Below are 27,989 nucleotides of genomic sequence, written 5' to 3' on the forward strand. Positions count from 1 at the left end.
TTCTGTCAACACCAGATACAGCCACACTCATTGGTTTGGTGAAGGATGACTTGACTCTGTAGAAGATGGGAATGTGTAAGATTACTTATTAGTGTGATTTGTTGTATATCAAAAATACTTTATGTACAGTTCAAGAATGTTAGACAGAACACTGATGCTACACCTACCTAGTACAGTTTGATAAACCTGCTGTGGCTGAGTACTGGAAACAGGCTAGTCACACTATATACTATGAAAATTTCCGGATTTTAACATCTGTTCCGTGGTTTTGGGACTCTGACTTTGTGTCCTGAAATATGTTTGAAAAATGTTTTAAATCATCAAGAGGACGGTTTTTGTCTTGACAAAATGTGGACTCTGGCACTGGCATAACTCCAGTGATACTGTCTACATGTCAACTAGAACATGTGTCACAAAGTCCTCGACAGAGTGCATCATCTCTGTCACAGGTATGGTATTTCTTCCACTATGATTAGACATGTGTTCATATACGCTTGGCTCACCCTGCTGGTACATAAGAAGGGCAGGACCACTTCATTGTCCCACTCCTCAAGAGGTGGCACTGCCTTGGATAATCTCAAGGAAGTCTCAAGTTGAAAAAGCTTCTACATCATTGCTGTATTAGTCAGCATCACTATCGCCCTGTGTTGTCTCGGTATTCGTCATTTCCACTGTTGCTGTGAACCATCACTATATTCATCACCATTGACTACACCATTGTCATGTTCCATCTTCATTATCATCACCCTTGTCCTTCACCACCATCACCTATGCCATTGTTCAGACAGCCACCTTTGTTATCCTGCCGTCAATGCCATCATCTGCATCATTGCCTGTACTGCTCTACAACTTAGTACCATCATACCATTTTTTTATCTTACTGCTGGTTACCTTCATAGTCATTGATGGATAATACTGCCACCACCACAGTAACAATCGTATATTCACACTAAACCTCACTCTTACTACTACACACTCCTTTACCCCTTATTCAGTGTCCCCCATCAGTTCTCCCCACATTTCCTGTATACTGTGACATTAGGGCATCTCCTTCAGTTTTTCCAACATCTCTTTGATTTTTAGTTTCTACAGCCCCACTCGCTGCAATAACTCAACTTCCATTACACAGGCAGCACCAGCCGGCAATAGCAACAAACTCGTCTCCACTGGCTTCAGTTATGCTATTTACATGTGATGCAATGTTAACAATTTTTTGGAAATTTGTGGTAAGTACCTATGGGACCAAACTGCTGAGGTCATAAGTCTCTAGGCTTGCACACTACTTAATCTAACTTAAACTAACTTATACCAAGGGAAGCACCCACATCCAAGTGTGAGGGAGGCCTCAAACTTCCGACGGGGCAGTCACACGAACCGTTACAAGGCACCCTAGACCACATGGCTACTCAGGCAGCAATGTTAACATTATCAGCTTCTATTAGACTCTACAAGCATTGTAATCTCACCAGCAGAACTATGATCCAGATTTAAAAAATCCCATTGTAATAAAACCCAAGCCAGCAACCAGCCAACATCCTCCAAAACCTCATACTAAAAGCTCCCCAAAAATGACACTGTACTGGTACACAACCAAATTCTGTAAAAAACAAATCATGGAATCCTTACATTCTTTTGCCATTATTTAATGTGCCCATCCATCTAATCAATACACCATTCCACCATAACAACTCCCTTCCTCCAACTCATACTACAAACAATTTAGCCATTTTGTTACTACTAGAATATTTAAGCTTTTGATTAACTCTGTATAATCTAGTCAGCATAACATATTCTCAAAACCACTCCCACTTCCTATTCTCCCATATGAATTTCCTTGTACTTTCACTGTACCTTCTGCAGCAAAATCTTTTCCAGTAACCATAGGCCTCACTACCTTCACATGTCAACTTAAACACACCACACCTACATCAAAATCAGCTCCTTATTCACACACCTACCTACCCTTTTCATAATACTCTCCTGCCACCCTCTTTACCTGGAACTAGTCATCAAACTTTCAGAAGATAGTACCACCATCAAAAATGCATCAGCACGAAGAGGATTACTCTTGAAGCCCTCATCATCACAAAACTATCACAGTTTCAGTTTTATTAACCTTCTACTATTTTTAATGTTGTATCACCACATTTTTGTGTTTAAAGCCTGTATACTGAAGAGTGGACACACTGCTGCTGCCAGCCCAATCCCAGAAGGAAGGAGAGGATGGGGGATGAAATGAGCATAACAACTAAATAAACATTAAAATTAAAAAACACTGTTTCACCACTAGTCTTCCCAGCATACTCTTAACACAGCTGAATGGTTTTCAGCCACAAATTAGCTTGATTCAAAGTTTAGTTAGGGCGAATTCCCACAATTTTAAGGAACATGTTTTTTTTTTACATGGAAAAAGACATTCTAGCATAGGCGCACAACGAGGACAAACCTACTTGTCTAAAATAAATACCACATCTTAATAATAAACAGCAGTAATATCTTATTTTGATTGAGATATTAAGATAAATATATCTATAAACCTGATAACAGCTGAGAGAGCAGTGTACTGACCCCTGGCCTGTCCACATCGCACCTGAATGCCACCAGTGCAAGGGATGAGAGAGTGTAGCTGCTGCCATGGAAATAAAGGATACCAGTCGCTGTACCAGTTGCCAGATACATAGTAATTTAGTTTACATCTACATCCACACTCCGCAACCCACCTGACAGTGTGTGGCGGAGGGTACTTTGAGTACCTCTATCGGTTCTCCTTTCTATTCCAGTCTCGTATTGTTCATGGAAAGTAAGATTGTTGGTATACCTCTGTGTGGGCTCTAATCTCTCTGATTTTATCCACATGGTCTCTTCACGAAATATATGTAAGAGGGAGCAATATACTGCTTGTCTCCTCAGTGAAGATATGTTCTCGAATCTTCAACAAAAGCCCGTACCGATCTACTGAGCATCTCTCTTGCAGAGTCTTCCACTGGAGTTTATCTAACATCTCTGTAACACTTTCACAATTTCTAAATGATCCTGTACTGAAGTGCGCTGCTCTCCATTGGATCTTCTCTATCTCTTCTATCAACCCAATCTGGTACAGATCCCACCGGTGAGCAGTATTGAAGCAGTGGGTGAACAAGCGTACTGTAACCTACTTCCTTTGTTTTCGGACTGCATTTCCGCAAGATTCTTCAAATGAATCTCAGTCTGGCATCTGCTTTACCGATGATTAATTTTATATGGTCATTCCATTTTAAATCACTCCTAATGCCTACTCCCATATAATTTATGGAATTAACTGCTTCCAGTTGCTGACCTGCTATATTGTAGCTAAATGATAAAGGATCTTTCTTTCTATGTATTCACAGCACATTACTCTTGTCTACATTGAGATTCAATTGCCATTCCCCGCACCATGCGTCAATTCGTTGCAGATCCTCCTGCATTTCAGTACAATTTTCCATTGTTACAAGCTCTCCATATACTACAGCATCATCCACGAAAAGCCTCAGTGAACTTCCAATGTTATCCACAAGGTCATTTATATATATTGTGAATAGCAACGGTCCTACGATACTCCCCTGAGGCACACCTGAAATCACTCTTACTTCGGAAGACTTCTCTCCATTGAGAATGACATGCTACGTCCTGTTATCTAGGAACTCTTCAACCCAATCACACAATTGGTCTGATAGTCCATATGCTCTTACTTTGTTCATTAAACAACTGTGGGGAACTGTATCAAACGCCTTGTGGAAGTCAAGAAACACGGCACCTACCTGTGTCTACGGCCCTCCGAGTCTCGTGGACAAATAGTGCAATTTGGGTTTCACATGATCGTCTTTTTCAACATCTGTGCTAATTTCTACAGAGTAGAGTTCTAGTCTCCAAAAAAGTCATTATACTCGAACATAATGCGTGTTCCAAAATTCAACAACTGATCGACGTTAGAGATATAGGTCTATAGTTCTGCACATCTGTTCGACGTCCCTTCTTGGAAACGGGGATGACCTGTGCCATTTCCCAATCTTTTGGGATGCTACACTCTTCTAGAGACCTACGGTACACCACTGCAAGAAGGGGGGCAAGTTCCTTCTCGTACTCTATGTAAAATCGAACTGGTATCCCATCACGTCCAGTGGCCTTTCCTCTTTTGGGCAATTTTAATTGTTTTTCTATCCCTCTGTCATCTATTTCAATACCTACCATTTTGTCATCTGTGCGAAAATCTAGAGAAGGAACTACAGTGCAGTCTCCCTCTGTGAAACAGCTTTGGAAAAAGACATTTAGTATTTCGGCCTTTAGTCTGTCATCCTCTGTTTCAGTACCATTTTGGTCACAGAGTGTCAGGACATTTTGTTTTGATCCACCTACCACTTTGACATAAGACCAAAATTTCTTAGGATTTTCTGCCGAGTCAGTACATAGAACTTTACTTTCGAATTTGTTGAACGCCTCTTGCATAGCCCTCCTCATACTACATTTTGCTTCATGTAGTTTTTGTTTGTCTGCAAGGCTTTTGGTATGTTTATGTTTGCTGTAAAGTTCCCTTTGCTTCCATAGGAATTTTCTAACTCAGTTGTTGTATCGTGGTGGCTCTTTTCCATGTCTTATGATCTTGCTTGGCACATACTCATCTATTGCATATTGTACGATGGTTTTGAACTTCGTCCATTGATCCTCAACACTATCTGCACTTGAGATAAAACTTTTGTGTTGAGCCATCAATTACTCTGAAATCTGCTTTTTGTCACTTTTGCTAAACAGAAAATCTTCCTATCTTTTTTAATATTTGTATTTACAGCTGAAATCACTAATGCTGTAACCGCTTTATGATTGCTGCTTCCCTGTTCTTTGTTACCTGTTTCAAATAGTTCAGGTCTGATTGTCACCAGAAGGTCTAATATGTTATCGCCATGGGTCAGTTCTCTGTTTAACTGCTCAAGATAGTTTTCAAATAATGCAATTTTTTAAAATTCCACTGGATTCTTTGTCCCTGCCACCTGTTATAAATGTTTGAGTCTCCCACTCTATATCTAGTAAATTAAAATCTTCACCCAAAACTCTAACATGTTTGGGAAATCTACTCAAAATATTTTCCAAATTTTCCTTCAGGTGTTCTGCCGCAACAGCTGCTGAGACAGGTAGCCTATAGAGACATCCAATTACCATGTTTGAGCTTGCTTTAACCGTGGTCTTCACCCAATTATTTCACATTTCAGATCTCCGTCAATTTCCTTTGATACTATTGCACTTTTTATCACTATAAACACGCCTCCCCCCTTCACTGTCCAGTCTCTCTCTGCAGTATACATTCCAATGTGAGTTTAGAATTTCATTACTGTTAGCATCTGGTTTCGGCCAACTTTCTGACCTAGTACTATGTGGGCATTGTGACCATTTATTAATGAGAGCAGTTCTGGGACCTTTCTATAGACGCTCCTGCAGTTTACTATTACCACATTAATATTGTCATTCCCTGTTGCATTTTGCCTACTGCTAACTTGTTGTGTCTCAGGAGGTGTCCTGTCGAGCCTAGGGAGGGAATTCTCTAACCTAAAAAATCCATAAGTACACTCCACATGTACTCCGCTACCCTTGTAGCCACTTCCTGCATGTAGTGCCAGTCTGCGCTATTCAGGGGGATGCTAAATTTCTCCACCCGATAGCAGAGGTCAAGAAATTTGCACCCCAGATCTCCGCAGAATCATCTGAGCCTCTGGTTTAAGCCTTCCACTTGGTTCCAAACCAGAGGACCACGATCGGTTCTGGGAAAGACACTACAAATAGTTAGCTCAGATTCCACCCCGAAAGTGAGGATTTACACCTTCAACAACTCCGCCAACCACCCATATGAACTGAGGATGACCTTTGAACCCAGATGGCAGGAGTCATTGGTGCCAATATGAGCAAAAATTTGCAGTCGGGTGCACCCAGTGCTCTCTATCGCCACTGGCAGGCCCTCCTCCATATCTCAGATGAGACCCCATGGCAAACAGACAGAGTGAACACTGGCCTTCTTCCCTGACCTTGCTGCTATTTCCCTAAGGGGCTCCATCACCTGCCTAACATTGGAGCTCCCAATCACTAATAAACCCCTCCCCCATGTGCCTGCTCAGACCTTGCTGAAGGAGTGGCATGACATGTCCACTCACAGGCAGAGTGGGCTATGCCACACGGCCAGCCTCCATATTGACCCTCCGCCTCGTGCGAAGCAAACACCATTGAACCTGCCACTCCCCTTGGGGAGAGGGTGGCCCAACCATGCTCATAACACGTGAAGATGTCTCGACAGTAGGGTCCATGGGTGAAGCATGTAACACCTGGGGTGTACCACTGATGCACCAGACTCCCCACTGCTGCTACACTCTGAAGCAGCAGTCTGAAGACGGCTGACCACGGCCATCAGCACGTTCGGCTGTTTGTGAACAGTGGCCAGCTCCTCTTGTGTCCGTACACAGCAGTCACACATCCTATTCATCCTAAGAAATCAACAATTTACTGTAATCAACTTTTAACTAGACTGCTAATTCACTAAATGCAGCTGATAGCTGACTAAACTGTGGTTACTAGACACTTCTTGTTGGAAACAATGAAAATAAGCACTAACTGTCTCTGGACTGTATTCAAAACAAACACAAAATGTATGGAAGACTATTACTAGTACTCGATAATTGAAGCTTCCTAAAAGCAAAAACACACAGAAAAAGAAGTGACAAGTAAGAAAAACACAGTTAATACTTAAATTTACGTAGCTTGCTGCACAGGAGAAATGAAGCAGATGGCAGGTTCTGTTTCTCATATATATCTGTACGAAAGTGAATTGTACTTGTGCATTTTATGGTGCAGATTAGTGCAAAAAGTAACTGTTGACATACCTATTTTCAGTAGAGAAATTTATTTCTGTTTTAAGAACTAGCAGATCATTCAATTTTAGTCTGTAGTGAGAACTTTGCACAGCAGATTTTTATGTTTGTTTATTCTCTCATTTATATTTTGGGTACATTCCAATCTCAGTAGCACCACAGTTGGGTAATTTTCTCTGCTGCAGGGGCCTGTTTTTACTTCCTCAGTTACTCCTTACTGCTTTGTTTGTATTTTTGAGACCCTATTCAGTTTTTTTGTACACAGTGTGGTATTGACAGGGGCTGTGCTTGCTTTGAGTTGACACAAGGAGAATTGGCTGCTTTGGCCACAGTCGACAGGCTTTTTTTCTGGCTACTGCTCGATGCAGTGGGCACATCAAGGTGCTGGTGACAGGACCTTACACATCCTTGGTGGTGTTGGAATCTCCTGGTGACCAGGTTGTCACTGCATCTTGTGATACACAACATCTGACCAGTTCGTCATCATCCGTGTCACTGGGCGGAAGATGAAAGATGGACTGGGCTACACTGCTGGCTCCTTGTGCCTTAGCAACAGGTACAAGGTCATATCCAGTGTTGATAATACTTCTGAGCCAACACAGGATGCCTCTCCTGTTGGGCCAGTGGGCAATTTTCCAGCCCAGTTTGGACGAATGCTTAGCATGGGTTTACTAATCACTGGGAGGATCAGCATTAGGCAGTTAACAGAGCCCATGAGGGAAATACTACAAAGGGCATGAAAGAGTGACTGTGAGTACTCAGTTTGTTTTCTGGGAGGTCTCATCCATGATGTGGAAGAGGCCCTCCTGGCCACTGTTGAACAGACTGGGTGCAACTGACTGCAAGTAGTGGCACATGTCAGCATGAATGACACCTGCCACTTGGATTCTGAGACCATCCTCTGTTCCTTATGGCAGATGGCTGACTTGGTGAAGACAACTAGCATTGTATGTGGTGTAGGCTAAACTATCTGCAGCGCTGTACCCAGGGTTGATTGTGGTCCTCTGGTCTGGAGCAGAGTGGAAGGTCTAAAGTAGAAGATCAAATAACTCTGTGATGGTACTGGATGTGAATTTCTTGATCTCCACTATCAGGTGCAGAATTGGGTTTGCCTTAATAGGTCAGGCTGCACAACATGCAGGAAGCAGCTATGTTTGGCATGCATATGGGCATTTTTTAGGTTAGAGACACCCCCCCCCCCCCCCCCCTCCATCACTTGGGGTCACAGACAAATTGCCTGCGCAAAATCACAGTTACTTTGGCCACAGTGTTCTCAGAGAGTGTTTATCCTTGTATGTCAGATATGGAAAATGTTATTATGTTATTAGTAAACTGCAAGAGCAACCAAGGAAAGAACCCAGACTTAGTATCAGTTATTGCAAGTTATAGTGCACAGATATTATTAGGAACAGAAACCTTGTTGAAATTGGAATTGACTTGTTGAAACTTGAAGTGAATAGCAACAAAATTGTAAGTCCAGAATGGAATATTTATCATAAGGATAGGTTAGTCAACAATGGTGCTGGCATATTTATTATAGAAAAGAATTTGATAATATCTAGATGGTTTTGTTGATAAGGAATGGGGATTAATCTCGATAAAGTTGCGGTGCCTCTGGCATGAAGCACCATGTCTTCGAACTGATGTTCTTTGACTTTACTTTTAATTCACTTTGTCTATGTCTCACTGTATGCCATGTTCAATAGCTTTTCTTGTATTTGCTTTGTTCAGTCTTAAAATAAATGTTCATTCAACTGCAAAAGTGTGTTATTATGGTTCTGCACCAAGTAATACCCACAGTGGTGACCCTGGCATCATCATGGTGTATTTGCAAATTATTTTGTGCTTCTTTTTATCATTAACAAATGTCGTGTGCCAGCCCACATTGTCCTCGGAGCAATGGATCTACCAGTGTTGTTTTGTCTCAGTGCCTTGCACCCTATTAACTGTGATTGCATTTTTACTACTGTTCCTAATGTACATTTGGTTAAAAGTGAACAATTACCTGGCTCCAGCCATGCTGGTGACCACTTAACTGTTGCTGGCCCACTATGGCCATTGTCAAATGCTACTATACAGCAGCACCTGCTGCACGGAAAGTGCACGCCGTTTAGTGACATCGTGAATGATAACCATGTGAAGGACGCTGTGTTTCATGCTTCAGCTAAACAGTCACCTTCGGTTTGGTTTGATGTATCGATGAAGTTTGAGAACTGTAATTCGAATGGTCATGCCCATGGGGTTGCACATTCTTATATGCCTGACGGCATTCCAACCCCCCACCCCAACCGCCCACGCCACCTCAGCGACACCACTTACCTCCACTGCTCCATGTTCACACCATGCTTGCCTTCCACCCGCTCTCATAACGCCACCGGCCGTTTCATCTGTGCCAATTCCAAGATCAGCCCCCTCTTGGCTGCATCCCAACCTCCTTCTGCCTGTTGTTGCAATGGCTTCGGCCGTTACTTCCGCACCATGCCCGCCTCCAGGCCTGCAGTTGGGACACATTGTGCCGCCAGTTGCACTGGCTCACTCCACATCATGTGCTGCCTGCAGCCGCTCCCCCACACAGACCTCGAGCAACGCATCGTCCACCGCTACTGCACTCCTGGCATCGGGGGGCTTCCTACCCTGCTCACACAGATCTTTGCCTCCCTGTACTGCATCAACATGTGTTACCCAACAGATTTCCTAAGCTGCCTGCATTGCAAAAGGACAGTCCTAAAACTTGATTTGCATTGGTGGATCATTTACTGGATATCCACGGGATTTTGGATGACGATACACGTTTCATCTGCCTGGTGAGCCACCTCCATGCTCATCCAGACCTCATCAGTGGTCTGCTCCTCTCACCACCCATGCCACACAAGTGTTTAATGGCAAAAACATTACTCATTGAACGCATTTCTTGCCCTCCAACAGAGGCTATCCACCACATCATCCATGATGAGCACCTTGACGACCTCACACCTTTGCAGCTTTGGCGGCGCATTCATGCATTAATTGATGACCAAGCTCTACCAGACACTGTGCTGTGGATCTTGTGGATGGTCAAGCTTGCATTGGACCTACAACTTCACCTATTGTCTCATGTAGCAGACCCTCCCTATGTTCGTCTATGCATGGCCGATCAGGCCCATGCAATCATTCGTCACCGACACTGTCTGTCAAGGATGACATTGCCTTCACTTTCACTTATCATGCCTGCGCCTTCAGTTCCACACCCTGCCAGTAGGGGTCAGTGCATGTGCCTCAGGAGCTCAGCGGCCCATCAGGAGATGCCTCCTGGCGACCTACAGGAGGTACTCCCTGCGACCTCCTGACAGCAGTCGACCTCGCCCGAGCAGCAGCCCGAACAATCTCAGGTAACAATACAGTCAGCTATGTTCCCCGCCCTCTCCACACCACCTCACTTCCAAGCTTACCAGCTATTCAGGTACCATGCAACGTACAGGGACACCACTCGCAACTGTCGCATGCTCTGTGCGCACCAAAATGACTCCAGCGGGCGCATTTAGGCGCCATATCCCCCCATGATCATCGACCCTGCCTACCTCCCAACGCCGCACCACTTACTCCAGTGGCACAACACCTCTATGTCATGGACCTGTCATCAGGCACACAGTTTCTCATCGACACTGGCGACAATGTCACTGTTATCCCAGCCAAGCTAGCGGGCAACACACTTTCTCCTGCTAACCTCTCTTTGATAGTAGCAAATCACTTTCCTATTGCAGTCCTTGGCTCCATCAAGATGTCGCTTCACCTATCACTGGTCGTGACCTTTTCTTGGTCCTTCCACATTGCTGATGTGGATCAAATGATCAGGTTGGACTTTCTATACCACTATGAACTTTTGCCAGGCCTGCAGGCTGCAACGCTCTGCCACACATCTGGTTCTACCGTTCTGTGCTCTAATGAGTTCGGTATGACTCCGCTCTCTGCCTCCTTTGCTACACTTTCCACATGTGCATCTCTGCTCAAAGATACTACTGCACATCTCTCTGACTTGGTGGTCATCCACACGCAGATCAACGGGCTCCTCACACATAACGAAGAGTTATGCACACACATTGCTGCTGCCTCAACTGCATTGATTCACACACGGAGTACTGTTCACAGTCTGTCTGCAGAGCCAGGTCTTTCAGCTTTGTCAGCCACCTCTACTGCATCTTCATTCTGCATTGCTCCTAGGTCAAGCTTACCTTCCCCTGCTGCCTGTTCCACACCATCGCAGTTGAAAATGCTCCATGGGATCCCTCGCATCGTGTGGCTGCCGCGCCACAGCCTCCATTGTTGTCTGCCTCCATTGCCCTGCCCATGTCACTCTGGCCTGGCATGGGAAAACATGTTCTCACTTTGTGGGGGCCCCCGCGTCATGTGGCTGCTGTGCCATGCCCTCAGTCGTCGTCTGCAGCCGACACCCCACCCACGCCATTCTGGCCCGGCAAGGTCAGTGAACCACCGTCACTCATGCCTCCCCTACCACCCCCTTTCCCCCCTCCTCCTCACACCTGCCTCCTTCATGGGTTTTGGCAATTAGCAATGGCACATCACAGAATCTGCACCACAGATGTCATAAGACTTGATGTCAGCTTTAGCTTGCAAAGTGCTATGAGTGAAAGAAATTGTTCAGGATTTATTGGCTTCAGGCATACTCCGACCATCAGACAGCAACTCGTCTTCACCTATCCACCTTGTACCTAAGAAGGATGGTTCACTACGCGTCTGTGGGGACTACACGTCCCTTAATGCTAGGACAATAATCGATAACTACCCCATCCCTCATATCCAGGATTTCACTCAGTTATTGCCTGGCTTGAAGTTCTTCTTGGTCTTAGACTGTTCGTAGGCATACCTCCAAATTCCCATGCTCCCACCTGATATTCTGAAGATGGCCATCATTACACCCTTCGGTCTATTTGAATAGTGTTCTATGCCTTACGGCTAGAAAAATGCTGCGCAGACATGGCAATGTTTCATTGATTCGATTTTGCTACCTCTGCCTTACACTTTTGCCTATTTGGATGACATACTTATCTTTTCCTCTTCAGCCGAGGAACACAAATTTCATCTTGACACAGTTTGTACAGCTCTCACAGCAAATGGTGTGATTATTAGCGGCGACAAATCCCAACTCTGCTTGGCATCAGTTACACTCCTTGATCATACGGTCTCAGCCGACAGCCTCTGACCTACGGATTCTCATGTTGAAACCATTCTCGCACTGTCTCTTTCTGAGGATTACATTCAACTCCAGTGCTTTCAGGTTATGGTAAACTTTTATTGATGCCATATCCCCTGTGCTGCCTCTGTCCACTTGTCTCTCCACGGGGAGGTGAAAGTTGGACTAGACTCAGCCCATACTCAATGCTTTCAACAATCTGAAATTGGCCATCATGAAAGCAGTCATACTCGCTCACCCTGACCTTGAGGCCTGTATTTCTATCACTACCAATGCTAGCGAGTCAGCTGTGGGTGCTGTCTTGCAACAGCTCACCTCGGACTCCACGCAGCCACTCTGTTTCTTTTTGAAAAAACTAACCAGGAGTCAGTGTACATGGTCAGCCTTCTCGTGGTTTATGAGGCAGTCAAATACTTCAGGAGTGACATGGAGGGGCGTCCTTTCACTATCTACCGCACCACTTCTGACACATGGGCTTCAGTTGGAAAAATTCCTCAGACGTCTGTTACATCTGTGGTGCAGAAAATGTTGTAGCTGACTATCTGTCTCATTTCTTGGTGATCACCACAGCCTTGAACTTAGATGAACTGGCACACTTTCATACTGAGGACACCCAGCAACTGGTTTTGGATGATGAGTCGTCACTCACCATCAAACCTCTTACCCTGCACAGGTCATTGACCCCTGTCCTCTGTGACATCTCTACTGGTTCACCCCACCCCTTGATGCTGTCTGCTCTCTGGTGCAGGATCTTCGATGCTTTACACAATCTGGCCCAATCCGGGACATGGGCAATGACAAGACTAGTGACTGACCATTTCGTCTGGCCAGACGTGTGACGTGATTGCCATTCCTGGACACGCACGTGTATCCCTTGTCAACATAGTAAAGTTGGCAGACATGTGCAACCTCCTTTAGGACAGCTTGACCTCCCCAAGGGCCACCTGCGGCATATACACATTGATGTGGTTGGTCCTCTTCCCCCTTCCGAGGGGTACAAATTCACTTTGTCTGTGAATGACCACGTAACCCATTGGGTTGAAGTGGTTCCTCTGGCTGACATTATCGCAGAGACTATAGCTCGTGCTTTCTTATCGGCATGGGTGGCAAAATTTGGCTGCCCCCTTTCACTTACTATGGACCAGGGATGACAATTTGAGTCCTTGCTTTTCACTCGTCTGTGTGAGCTGTGTGGAGTAGCAATATTTCACATGAGGACCTATCATCTGGAGGCGAATAGCTTGGTGTAGCGATGGCACAGAACTCTTAAAGCTGCACTCATAGCTTTGGTCCGAGGCTCTTATTCAGCATCCATTCTGCCCACAAGGAAGGCCTGAATGCTTCACTGATGGAAGTTTTATATGGAGAATTTCTCATCCTGCCAGCTGAATTCATTGAGGACACACCCCCAAGCAACATAATCAACCTTCTGGCCCTGGTAGAATGAGTGTGTGTGCATGTCGTGTATTGGTACATAGGAAAAACTGTAAGCGCCCGCAAAAGATGTATTTTGCTACGCTGGAAGGCGAGAACAAACTATAAAAAAATTCCATTTTTTTTTTTTTTTTTTTTTTTTTTTTTTTTTTTTTTTTTTTTTTTTTTTTAAAAATAGAGAGATTCTGTTTTTAGTTCTTGAGTGAAGAAGACGTATTTTTGTAAGATGTGTGTGAGAATACCTACGGCTGAAGAAGATGAATATAACCAAGGACACCTGAAGTATGCCAAGAGTATACAAGCTATGAAACCAGTTGTGTAAATTATTCAAGATGTTATGACATTGTATGAGATTTTTTTTTGCATGTACTAATTATTTTCAAATTTTCATGTGCAACATCATGACTGGAAGCAAAATACACCAGAACCAAAAATTCTTGTGGAAAAAACCAATTCAAAAAGAAGCAAAAAGAAACCTGAATTTGTGAAAATTTTGGAAATCCACTGCTTGTTTCATCACAGCAAAGGTAGGACTGCTACACAACCGCTTGCTTAGCTATGCTTGGTAGCGTCTCCTGCATAATAATTAGAAATACCTTTCCTTAATTTCCTTTCCTAAATGCATTATAGTGAATTTTTCAGAAATTTTACGTAATGAGTAGCGAGTGAAAAGTTTGAAGTTTTTGTGTCATAACATTTCGTGCATCAGAAAAGAAGCTATTTAACGCTTGACAACACATAAATTGTATGTTTAAATTCACAAAAATAATATATTTCAGTATTCTATTTTCCAAAATTTTAATTTTAATATTCAAGCAAAATTGCACAAAAATCAGTTTTCATTATTGCTGACAATGGCGAAAACGTAATGAGCCAAAATGGCGTAAAATTGCAGGGTAGAACATCTGAAGTATCAATGCCATGTCTTCCACACTCAGAAGTATTAAGTAGTTCAGATATGAACATAACCAAAGTTACAAGTGCTGGTTAACTGTCACAGAGTTCTAACTTTGATGATACATAGATGATATTAGATGAAACTACATCATGTATCTCCGCCAGCAACATTCTGTTTGCACAGGAAAACATACAAAGTGCAGATAACATGATTTTTGATGACGCTTTGCCATCACCCATCATACGAAATTCAAATGTTGATTTGCAGAGTACAGTTGTCAACAACCAAAGTACATTAGATAGCAACCAAAACAGCATACTTTCTGCTATACTTCAAAAGCTCAATAGCTTGAGCACAGAAATAAAAATACAAACACCAATTACACCAGTTTGCAAGCAGACATATAAAATACAAACACCAGTTTGTGTGCAGAAATAAAAAATATAAACACCAATTTGCGAATGGACATAAATACAAAATTTGACAGTTTAATAGAAGGAAACATTCCACGTGGGAAAAATTATATATAAAAACAAAGATGAGGTGACTTACCGAACGAAAGCGCTGGCAGGTCGATAGACACACAAACAAACACAAACATACACACAAAATTCAAGCTTTCGCAACAAACTGTTGACTCATCAGGAAAGAGGGAAGGAGAGGGGAAGACGAAAGGAAGTGGGTTTTAAGGGAGAGGGTAAGGAGTCATTCCAATCCCGGGAGCGGAAAGACTTACCTTAGGGGGAAAAAAGGACAGGTATACACTCGCACACACGCACATATCCATCCCACATGTGTTTGTGTGTCTATCGACCTGCCAGCGCTTTCGTTCGGTAAGTCACCTCATCTTTGTTTTTATATATAAATTTGACAGTTTGTCGCAAAACCTTACCATAGTAACACAAGACATAAACCTCATAAAACAAGAGCAAAAACAAGTTTTAAGAGATTTTCAGGATACAGCCATACAGCAGATCAGTGATTTGACAAAGAATTTTCGCGAGGAGATGAATGTAAAATTTAAAGACATGGAAAAACAGCTAAAACAAGATTTACTTTCCAAAGTTAACAATGACATTATGGGTATAAAACAGAAATTAGGCACTCTTAACGAGCAGAATGATACAGTAGAGCAGCAAATAAATGCGATGAAAGACACACAAATGAACCTGGAAGCTACACCAACACAATTAACTCCCGCAGTAAAGAACATCTCTACCATAGTAAACAAACTGCACAAAAATTACAAAAATATACCAGCAGCTATTGATGAACTCACTTTAAAAGTAGCATCACTTGAAATCGAATCAGTCTGTGCAATAAAAGAAAGAGATAAAATTAATAAAAATTTATCCGACGTAATTTCACAAGCTGAAGTAGGTAATTCAGACAAAACCAGTACCACAGTGGAAAAGGTAGTGAAGGAATGAAAATTAATCAATGATGTAGTTGAAAGGGTTATTCAACAAAAGGAAAATGACATTATTGACAAAGTGAACACCAATTTGCAGGCTACAGAGCACAGGATACGCAACTACTTAGGTGAAACTGATACAGAGACACAAGTTGTACATATAAACAACGTGCCAGCCACAACAAACCAAAGTAATGTATGCACACAGATTGTTGCAAACCCTACAAGCAATGCCAATAATAATAACAGACCACAAAGTGTAAGTTTACATGGCATGACACGAGAACCAGTAACTACGAGAAATGTAATTAATTATGACAGCTATGTAAACACAGCACAAAATGAAAACAGCTTGTCCACAATATTTGCTGACGAAGGTCTGTTAAGATACTGTCAATTTCCCACATTTACGAGTGAAGGTAAGAAAATGAATCCTGTTGTATTTATTAATGCTTTTCGACATGTGTTTCCTAGAAATTGGACGCAAGCACAAAAGATCAGGTTTGTTGTTGGGTACACGCAAAGTGATGTTCTTTTGTGGGTGACCGAGATAGCTGAGCGTTGTACCACATATTTACAATTTGAATGGGCATTTCCTGACAAATATTGTTCAGAAGCCGTACAGGAGAGAGGTTCTTAACCCCGCCCCTTTTAAGAGCAAATATGGTAGCTTGCGAAGATATTTTGAGAAGTATCTCAACAAAACATGCTATTGGACGAATGCTATTTCTCATGTGGATGTTTTAAAAATTTTAAAAAGTCATTTGCCATCACACATTTGTGAAAAATTAATTACTACACCTGAGCATGACTCAGAATATTTTCTATCCATTTTATATTCAATTAACCTAATATATGAAGAGAAAGTAGTAACAAATATGGCATCAGACAACCAAACATCACAACAACATAACTTGAATGGTCAATACAAAAAGCCAGACACAAACACACAGCAAAGCTGGTACGTGTAACCACAAGGATACAGTAACTGTTTTAATGGATACGAAATGGAAATTGAAGTAACAAAAGATTTAAACAATACTTTCCATATAACAGGAATGATTACCATCCACAAGCTAATTTAATCGCTCCTCTCAAAATTATGCACCGCATGTAAATGAAAACAGTCAGCCGCATCGCTGGCTGGTGAGCGGCATCAACAATAACATACAAAACGCCAAACTGCAGACAACCTTTGTGTAGCAAAACCACAATATAGCAACATTTCACAACAGCCATATGAACACACGAGAAAACATGTTGCGAACTGGAAACGATACACACTGGAGAAACAATCACATTGTACAACTGACAGAAGTTGTCCCGTGTACCGAAGTAGATCAGACTACACCACAGGAAAACCTGAATCGGCTTTATTTGAGCCCCATACTATAGACCTTATAAGTGATGGGGGCAAACCACATTTGCAAACATGTTTCATAAGATTTGATGAACAAGGAGACATAAAAGACGATCTATACCAACATGAACTAAAATCGGTGAAAAATACACTGGAAGAACAAGTGCAAGCAGTAATCAGAGTGAAAATTTTTGGTATAGACACACAGTTAGTACTTGATTCAGGGTCCATGATTAATTTAATGTCTGAAGCATTTTTCACTGAATTAAAATGACGGAATAAATTTCCTGTTCCGCCAGTGAAAAACTGCAAAGAACAAATTACTACAGGCGGCAAAACCAAATTAGTAAAACACCAAGCTCTTATCACCATGAACATTGAACAATTCTCTGTGCAGTTTAATTTTTTAATAGTAGACAAACTTATAGTCAACTGCTTGATATGTATGCACACATTTAGAACCTATAAAATTCAAGTAGACATAGGTAATAGTAAATGCCATTCTGTGTGAAGGACCAAAGATTTTCTATCAGCCTAATTACCACACGGGAGAGATATGACAAAGTAAACCCAGAAACCCATGTCACTGTACAGTATTCACATCCCACCATGTATTTTGTGAACAAATGTGATAATGAACACGAGAACGACACTGAAGTTAACCAGGAATTAGTAGAACAAAAATTGAATGAATCAAATATTCTAGATGCTACACAATGACAAGAGCTTTTTGACTTACTTTTTAAATATGCAAATGTTTTTAATAAGAATCCAGGAGTAAGTTTTGGTCCTGAGACATTCAGTCCATGGCTGACTTTCAGATGACGAACCTGTGTTGGTTAGAACAACAACAATGCATCAACTTAACAGTGAAATAAGTGTTACACCAATAGGCCATGTGTTAATGCAATGACAGTGACTGTTCAGTTTATTTGAAAGACTGTGTACAGTATGGTTAGGCTTTTACTGCTCGTAGATGTACAACAGTTTGCCTACAAACTGTTAATGAGACATGGAAAGTTAAACAATAGTGCATTGGCCATATTAAATGCTTATATGGGGGGTTGTGAAAAGTGAAAGTAAACATCTGTGAAACATAACTGTGCACCTGTTGGCCTCATTATTTACCATAGTCAGTGTCCAAATTACAAACCCCATTTTTCAGCCAGTGTAGCAATGCAATATGTCGACACCGAGGACAACAAATGAAGAAAATGAAACAGGCAAACCACTACATTATTCCAGCAGCAGTATATTGTAGATTGCTGGAGCAGTAACAAGTATGTAATGACTGTAAAAAAGCGTAAAAAAGTATAAGTCATTCCTGTTGTCAAGAAGGGTAGTAGGACAGATGCAGAGAATAGTAGGTCTACATCACTGACATCAATCTGTTATAGAATTATGGAATATGTTATATGCTCAAGAATTATGATGTTTTTGGAGAACAAAATTCTTCTCCATAAAAAATCAACATGGATTCCATAAACAGAGATCTTAGAAAACTCAGCTCACTCCATTCCTCTATGAGGTTCATTGCACTGTAGAAAATGGCACTCATATTGATGCTGTGTTCCTTGACTCTGGAAAGCATTTGACACTGTCCTGCATAGCCATTTAGTGAAAAAAACACAGGCTTACTGAGTATTAGTCCAAATTTGCAACTGGATTTAAAGATTTTGTTAACAGAACAAGATCAACAGATGCAGATATAATTTCCAGAGTACCTGAAGGAAGTGTGATAGGACCATTCCTGCTTACAGTGTACATAAGTGATCTAGTAGAACACATTGGAATTACTTTTAAGACTCTTTGCAGATGATGTGGCTGTCTATAAGAATGTAGCAATGCCAGAACACAGTATCAGTTTGCAGAATGATCTGCAGAGGATTGATGAATGGTGCAAGTTTGGCAACTGATCCTAAATGGAAATGAATGTAACATATTGTGCATTCATAGCATAAGAAATCCACTATTACACAACTACACTACTTATGACATCTGCTGGATACAGTATCTACCTTAAAATATCTGGGAGTAACTATACAGAGCAGTCTTAACCCTTTCACTGCTCTAAATGTATATCTATGCTAACCATTTCAGTGCTCCAGGCGTATATGACTTGCTATGAAAAATATTTAAAGCAGTTCCCAGCTAGAATCAAATACATGCGTATATTGCCTATTAGTCAGCCAGTGAGTCAGTGATGATTATTGTAAAAGTATGTGGTCTAATTGTTAGAATACTGGGAATTATGCAATTGACTTACTGAATGTTAAATTCTCTTTAGAGGTCATTGGTATTGTAGCATTACCTAGTTTATGTGCTGTGCTTTCTACGATATTAAACAAAATGGATCTTCTAAATCAAAATGATGATGAGGAATTCCACTAGACCCATCCAGCTGATTATAATTGGACAGATACTGATGCTGATGGGCCTGTAGGCGAATCCATTACCACAGGTATTCAAAATATTAATGAACCAGCAAACACTGAACAAGTACATGCAGATCCAGATTTTGATCTTACCATCACTTCTTCCTCCGATTTCAAAGAAGAGCCTGAGCACATGACTGACAAATCTATTAAAAGACACAAAACAGATAATTGTAGATGGAATGAGACTGATTTGGACCCCAAACTGTATAATTTCGGTAACAGTCCTTCCAGTTCCAAAATCGCCACTTTTAATGAATAATCTGCTGTATATGACTGCTTCCAAGATTTTTTAAACCAAGATATTGTAAACTACATAATTGAGCAATATCATTTATATTATGAGCATCTTTGCAATGACAACAGCGAAAAATTAAGACTGCAGCATTGGAAAAACTCAAATAGTGATGAAATTTGTTGTTTCCTTGCATTAAACTTTCTGATGGCTCATTTGATAAAAAATGAAATAAACAGCTATTGGACCAACAATCTGTTATGTCTACTCCAGTATTTGTGCAAATCATGGCAAGAGATAGGTGCCCTCTGTTACTAAGAATGTTACACTTCTTTGATAACAGTGAGGAGCCTGAAGATGTCAAAATCTGGAAAACTTGGGGAACTGACGATGACCTAAGAAAAGCATTTCCAAATGCTTTCCATACTTTTAAAAATTTGTTCATTGATAAAAGTTGAGTTACCTACAATGGTCATGTCTTCCTCAAACAGTACATACCATCCAAATGCCATAGGCTTGGCATAAAGTTTTTTTGTGTTGTGTGATTACAAAACTGGATATATTGTTGACTTTATTATTTAAGTGGGTGCAGCAAAGGACACAAAAAAATAAACTGATTTTGGTGTAAATTCTGGAATACATAGAAGCATTGTTCTTACTTTATTAGAACACCACCCTGGTAAAGATCATACAATGTATGTTGACAGCTGGTATATTAGCTCAGTGTTATTTTCTTATCCCTATGTCAGTGTGACTAATGCTTGTGAAACTATACAGAAAAATTATAAAGCTATGCCTGCTTTAACAATAAGCTTAAAACAGATGAGCACATGTTTATGTCAATAGATAAACTTCTTGATCTCAAGTGGCAAGACAAGTGTGAAGTCAGGATACTTTTAACACTCCATAAAAATGAATTACAGCAACTGACAAAACTGACAAAAGCACAACTGAAGTAAAAAAGAAAACCGGTTTTCATCATAAGCTACACTGAAAATACCAGGACTGTTGACAGGAGCAACATAATGTAAGTTTAGTAGAATGTGTTTGAAAAACTGTGAAATGGCATTAAAAAATATTTTGTCATTGTGTGGATCTGTCTCTGCTGAGGGTGCATGCATTATATAAAACTCAAACAGGAAGAAATATCCCAATATCCAATTTTCAGGAGACACTCATCCCGGAGATTCTAGACTATCTCCATCAATAGTAAACAGAGCACCACCATCGAAGGAGATCAGCTGATGATGATAATCCCTTACCCATGACCAAGCATCAATTTACCTCACTAACCCCAAGAACATTAAGGATGAAGACTGCCCAGAGAAGGTGTAGTGTGTGTGCAAAACATGACAAATAAAGTAACTTCTGTATAAAATGTAATACAACTTTATGTTTCATATTTTGATTCAAAAGATACCACACTTTGAATTTTTACTAATGTAATAATTCATGTACTTTTTTTCTCCTAATAAATACCTTCCTTTTTTTTAAAAAAAAGAAGTATTTTTCTATAAAGTTTAAAAAAATTTACATGATAATAATTCATTTTACATCTTAAATTTTTCTAAATAATAAAAATAGACTGCTAAGGTCATATACATACATGCACCACTTGAAAATTACACACACATAGCAGGAGATTGTTCAGACTAAATACACAGTAAAAGGGTTAAGTGGAATGACCACATAAAGCAGACAGTAAGAAAAGCATATGCCAAACTGAGATTCATGGGAAGAATCTTAAGGAAATGTAAATCCACAAAGAAGTGGCTTAGGCACTCGTTTGACTAATTGGTGAGTATTGTTCCTTATCCAATTCTCCTTAGAAGAGCTAGAGAATATCCAACAAAGAGTGGTATGTTTCATCATGGGATCATTTAGCCAGCCTGAGAGGATTATAGAGATGCTCAACAAACTACAGCAGCAGATGTTACAAGTGAGGTGCTGTGCACTAAGGTGAGGCTTACTACTGTAATTTCAAGAGAGAACTGTCCAGGATAAGTCAGACACCATATTACTTCCTCCCACACATATCTCGCAAACGGATCAAGATGAGAAAATTTGAGAAATTAGAGCTAATGCAGGAGCTTACCTGCAACCATTCTTCCCATGTGCCATTCACAAGTGGAACAGGGAAATGGGATGCAGGAATCAGTTAGTGGTAACAGAAGTACCCTCTGCTACACTTCATTAGGTGGCTTGCTTAGAATGATGTAGATGTAGGTGTAGTACCAGATGGCTCATCAGTGCCATCATCCATGGCTGAGTATTATCCATAGAAGAGACCATGATATACAGCCTGTAAAAGGTGCGAAAGGCCTTGGGGGTAGTACGTCCCAACTACATTGCAAGCCACTGTCCACCATACTGCACAGACCTGTCAAGAATCACCTTGGTAAAAATAAGTCTGTCAAATGGTTTGGATGTCTAAGCAAAATTGTTGTAATTCTATGTGAGTTCAATGAATTTGGTTTATTGTTCAAGTTATGTTGTCAGTTTCAGAACGTTCACATACTTGTAACTCAGAATGCCACATTTATGCTGTCAGAACAATAAATCTACTTCATAGACAATACTCATGTCAATTTGTTCTTTAAATATTTTGTTGAATAGCTTATTTTTAGTGGAAACATTTTGTGTAGACAGCAAACATAAAGAAAAAATTTTGCATCATCCCGGTTCCCATAACTCGTGAAGATAGACGTTGACTGTGGATACTGTATCATAGACACAGTCCCTTTGACTGTTCAGAGATGTCACTAAACCCACCAAAAGATGTAAACAACCATGCATGAAAAGCTCCTATTACACAGAGGGGGTCCAACAGCCAATCAGTTCCAGTTATTCCACCAGGAGGGAAGTACATGGCTCGTGTTGTTTGTAGTTCAACCATGCCTAGACAATCAATACCATTGTTCGATTGCATCCACATTGTTACTTTGTGCCAGGAAGGGCTCTCAACAAGGGAAGTGTCCAGGCATCTCGGAGTGAACCAAAGCAATGTTGTTTGGACATGGAGGAGATGCAGAGAGACAGGAACTATTGATCACATGCCTCACTCAGGCCACCCAAGGGCTACTGATGCAATGGATGATCACTACCTATGGATTACGACTCGGAGGAACCCTGACAGCACTATGTGGAATAATGCTTTTTGTGCAGCCACAGGACGTCATGTTATGACTCAAACTGTGCGCAATAGGCTGCATGATGTGCAACTTCACTCCCGATGTCCATGGCAAGGTCCATCTTTGCCACCACAACACTGTGCAGTGTGGTACAGATGGGCCCAACAACATGCTGAATGGACCACTAAGCACTGGCATCAAGTTCTCTTCACCAATGAGTGTTGCATAAGCCTTCAACCAGACAATCGTTGGAGACTTGTTTGGAGGTAACCCGGTCAGGCTGAATGCCTTAGACATGCTGTCCAGTGAGTGCAGCAAGGTGGAGGTTCCCTGCTGTTTTGGGGTGGCATTATGTGGGGCCGATGTATGCTGCTGGTTGTCATGGAAGGTACCATAATGGCTGTATGATAGGTGAATGCCATCCTCCAACTGATAGTGCAACCATATGGGTAACATACTGGCAAGGCATTAATCTTCACGAGTGACAAATCATGCCCCCATCATTCCCATCTTGTGAATGATTTTCTTCAGAATAACATCGTTCAATTAGAGTGGGCAACATGTTCTCCAGACATGAACCCTATTTAATATGCCTGGGATAGACTGAAAAGGGCTGTTTATGGATGACATGATCCACCAACCACTATGAGGGATCTACACCGAATCATCATTGTGGAGTGGGACAATCTGAACCGACAGTGCCTTGATGAATTTGTGGATAGTATGCCACAAGGAATACAGGCATGCATTGATGCAAGAGGACATGCTACTGAGCATTAGAGGTACCAGTGTGTACAGCAATTTGGACCACCACATTTGAAGGTCTCACTGTATGGCAGTACAACCTGTAATGTGTGATTTTAATGAGCAATGAAAATGGTGGAAATTATGTTTATGTTGATCTCTATTCCAATTTTCTGTACAGGTTCCAGAACTCTCAGAACCGAGGTTATGCAAAACTTTTTTTGATTTATGTATTTAGACAGGAGTAGACAAGAACAGAAAATGGGAAAACTTCTGAGGTAAGGAGATGAAACAAAATTACACACTATGGATATGAGTACTAACAATCATGCTCAAACTAGAAGAAAAAAAAGAAAGCTTGTTTGGGATGAAGAATATTTCTCAAGCTGTAAAAGGAAGTTTTCAGGTGAATATGTCACATTTATGAATCTGATCTCAATTTGTGAAACACTAACTGAGGTATCCATCTTTTCTCAGGAGTTGATATGAGATTGTGTGGTAGTTAGAATAAAAGGATAGACTTTAAAGTATAAGAGGTAAAAAAAATTATTGAAAACATATTCTATTTACAGGAGTGAGACAGGGTTGTAGCCTCTCCCCAATGTTATTCAATCTGTATATTGAGCAAGCAGTAAAGGAAACAAAAGAAAAATTCGGAGTAGGTATTAAATCCATGGAGAAGAAATAAAAACTTTGAGGTTCGCCGATGACATTGTAACTCTGTCAGAGACAGCAAAGGACTTGGAAGAGCAGTTGAATGGAATGTACATTGTCTTGAAAGGAGGATATAAGGTGAACATCAACAAAAGCAAAACGAGGATAATGGAATGCAGTCAAATTAAGTCAGGTGATGCTGAGGGAATTAGATTAGGAAATGAGACACTTAAAGTAGTAAAGGAGTTTTGCTATTTGGGGAGCAAAATAACTGATGATGGTCAAAGTAGAGAGGATATAAAATGTAGACTGGCAATGGGAAGGAAAGCATTTCTGAAGAAGAGAAATTTGTTAACATCGAGTATAGAGTTAAGTGTCAGGAAGTCGTTTCTGAAAATATTTGTTTGGAGTGTAGCCATGTATGGAAGTGAAACATGGATGATAAATAGTTTGGACAGGAAGAGAATAGAAGCTTTCAAAATGTGGTGCTACAGAAGAATGCTGAAGATTAGATGGGTGGATCACATAACTAATGAGGAGGTATTGAATAGAATTGGGGAGAAGAGGAATTTGTGGCACAACTTGACGAGAAGAAGGGACCAGTTGGTAGGACATGTTCTGAGGCATCAAGGGATCACAAATTTAGCATTGGATTGCAGCGTGGAGGGTAAAAATCGTAGAGGGAGACCAAGAGATGAATACACTAAGCAGATTCAGAAGGATGTAGGTTGCAGTAGGTACTGGGAGATGAAGAAACTTGCACAGGATAGGGTAGCATGGAGAGCTGCATCAAACCAGTCTCAGGACTGAAGACCACAACAACAACAACATTCTATTTACAATAATTATTAAAGTACAAGAGGTAAATTTTTTTATTGAAAACATATTCTAACTATTTACAATACTTATTTATAAACAACATTTTTCATTTTATTATCTGATGTATATATGTACAAATTTTTTGGAATTCCTACATTAGAGCAAGAGATAGGTGCCCTCTGTTACTAAGAATGTTACACTTCTTTGATAACAGTGAGGAGCCTGAAGATAGTTGACTCTGAGAAATGAGTGTTGAGTTCAATGAAGCTTGTCATAAGGTCAGTACAATATGATCTTTCACCTATTTGTAAAAGCTGAGCAAAAACGTGCTGATATTTCATCTTTTGACAGTTCAACTCTCATTTTTTTGTTAGTCACGGTATTTGTATGTGTTATCATAGATGTGATTATTTAACCATGCATTGCTCTCATCTGCTGGTGTTGACTTGGAGATAACTAGAAATGTCTGTCAAAAATCTCCTGAGAGTTTGAGTAGAGTTACCCCCATCACTTCAAAGTTTCCTTGCAAGTCTTGTAATGTTCTGTCCATGGCTGCAAGTAATTTTTTATGTGCCACTGTGCATTCATCCCAGACAGTAATTTTAGTTTGCTTTAGAAGTTCATCCTGTCCAGATGCTCTTGAGATTTTACATACTGGGTATTATTCTTCAGCTGTATTCTACAGTAGTTGTAGGGCATAACGGGCAGTTCCATAAGTGTGGCTGCAATGCCAGATGACACTAGAGCATATGTGATGTATTGCTTAGTATGTATTTCAATCAGCCACAGATTAATTAGAAATGTTTTGCTGGAGCCAGGTGGTACATCCAAGTAAATAATTCCTTCCGTGTTGTTGTTGATCCAATCCATGATAACGTTGTTAATTTTCTTTTTATTGTCACTGAGGAGTGGTTTGTTGTGAGCAATGTACTGAAGTAGTTTGTTGTGTTGTAACTTTTGTCTTCAGCAATTTTGAAGTTTAGCACACTGAGAGCATCTTTTCATGGCGCCTGCAACCCAATATGTACTGAGGTCTGGTTGTTTATTGCTAAATATTTATCTTCTAGGCAAATGTGTGTTTCATTGAAGATGCTGTCGTTGAATTTCATGGTCAGTTCAAGATGACATTGTCAAATCTGATACAGAATGTCATCACTCATACTCTCTATATTGGAGTCCCTTAGCTGTTCTGCATTTGATGGGTTACATGTTGTTAGAATTATGGCAAATAGTCTCTCATTTGTTCATCTGAGGCTCTGAGTGATGCTTCTTGTAGTATTAACTCCCACTGGCTGTCATTTTCCAGCAGTCCTGAGCGTTGGCATGCTTCTCTGTATGCCTGGCATAGGTAACCGCCAACAGTCTTGAGATCTGTGAAACTTGTTGGTCCTTGTATTTTGTGTAGCAACATCTGGAGACAGAAACAGTTGAAATTGTTTGGATGCATGCTACACACTTGACCTACTGCACCAGTTATCTTGATTTTTGGATCATCTTCTACTGGAATTCCATGTTTCTGTCATTGAAAGATTTTTCTTGTGTCCCCAGTGTATAATAGGTTGGGCCGTTGACATACGCTAATGTTTTCATGAACGGATCCATTTGCACAATTGGTAAAAAGGTAAAAAGCTGTTAATGTTGTGTTCTGAGGTGGTTTGCTTGCAGTTTTTCTGCCGGTGTCTTTTCTGAGTTAAACTATCTATTCATTCTACAAATGTTCTGCTGGATGTTGCACAGTTAGTTTGCATTTGTATATGGGAAAACTGAAAATCTGCCATGCTGCTTTGTTACTGTTGATGCATCTAACCATTTGGTACATGAGGATCTCATCATTTCAGTTTTGTTGTTCACTGTCTTTGGCTATTTGAAATACTGCCATGTCATTGCCTTTGTTCACATACTTATAGACTTATTTGATTGATTTCACTGAACTGCAGTATTCTACATTTATGTGTACTTGGACGTTTTGGAAAGTTATGTTTTTGGGTATTTTTTTTATTTTTTTATTTTTTATTTATTTATTTATTTATTTATTTTTTGCACATTTCCCATCAACATATGTAAGGAATTATGGTTTAATGACCTGCATGGTTCATGAATTACAGTTCTGGATCTTCTTGCGGTTTGAGAAATTCAGCTTGGATGATTTTGTCAGTATCCATAGGATGAATTCTGTCATGCAGCCATATGAGATTGTGTGAGTGATGCCATCCTCGTTTTTACCATTGATTGCATACCCACAGCATCTAACCATTCCAAAGATGTGGTATTTTGTGATGACTTAAATAAATCTCATTTGTTTTTGTTAGAAATTTGAGCTATTGTGTTGTGTCAATCATGGGGGCTTATCCATATCTCAGCTGGTCTTTGATTTCTGGCCACGAGAAGTTGTAAGTGAATGTTATGAAGATGTCAGATCATCCATATTCCCTTATAGTGGTCATCACATCTTGAGTGTATTTGTGCATGTGTTTTGGACTTCCTATGTATTATGAGGGTAAGGTTATTGTTGTTCCAATGTTGTCAACATTTCCGTCATTTATGACTGTGTCTTGAAGGTGGATGTATTCTTCCATTCATAGTTTCTTCTGATTCAGTCTTATGCAAAGCATCTGTTCCACTTCTATTTTTGCAAGCATACCTACCAGGAACTGTTGGGAAAAAAACAATGAGAAATATTCAGAATGTGAGTGTATGTTTCACTGTCTCTCATCATTAAGTGATAACCAGAGAACTTCCCTGATGTGACTTTTTTGTTTGTTTCTACACCTGTCTCAGGTTGTATATGTTTCACACTAAAATATCGGTCCT

The sequence above is a fragment of the Schistocerca piceifrons genome, chromosome 1, assembly GCF_021461385.2.
Source record: "Schistocerca piceifrons isolate TAMUIC-IGC-003096 chromosome 1, iqSchPice1.1, whole genome shotgun sequence".
Taxonomy (NCBI): Eukaryota; Metazoa; Arthropoda; class Insecta; order Orthoptera; family Acrididae; genus Schistocerca; species Schistocerca piceifrons.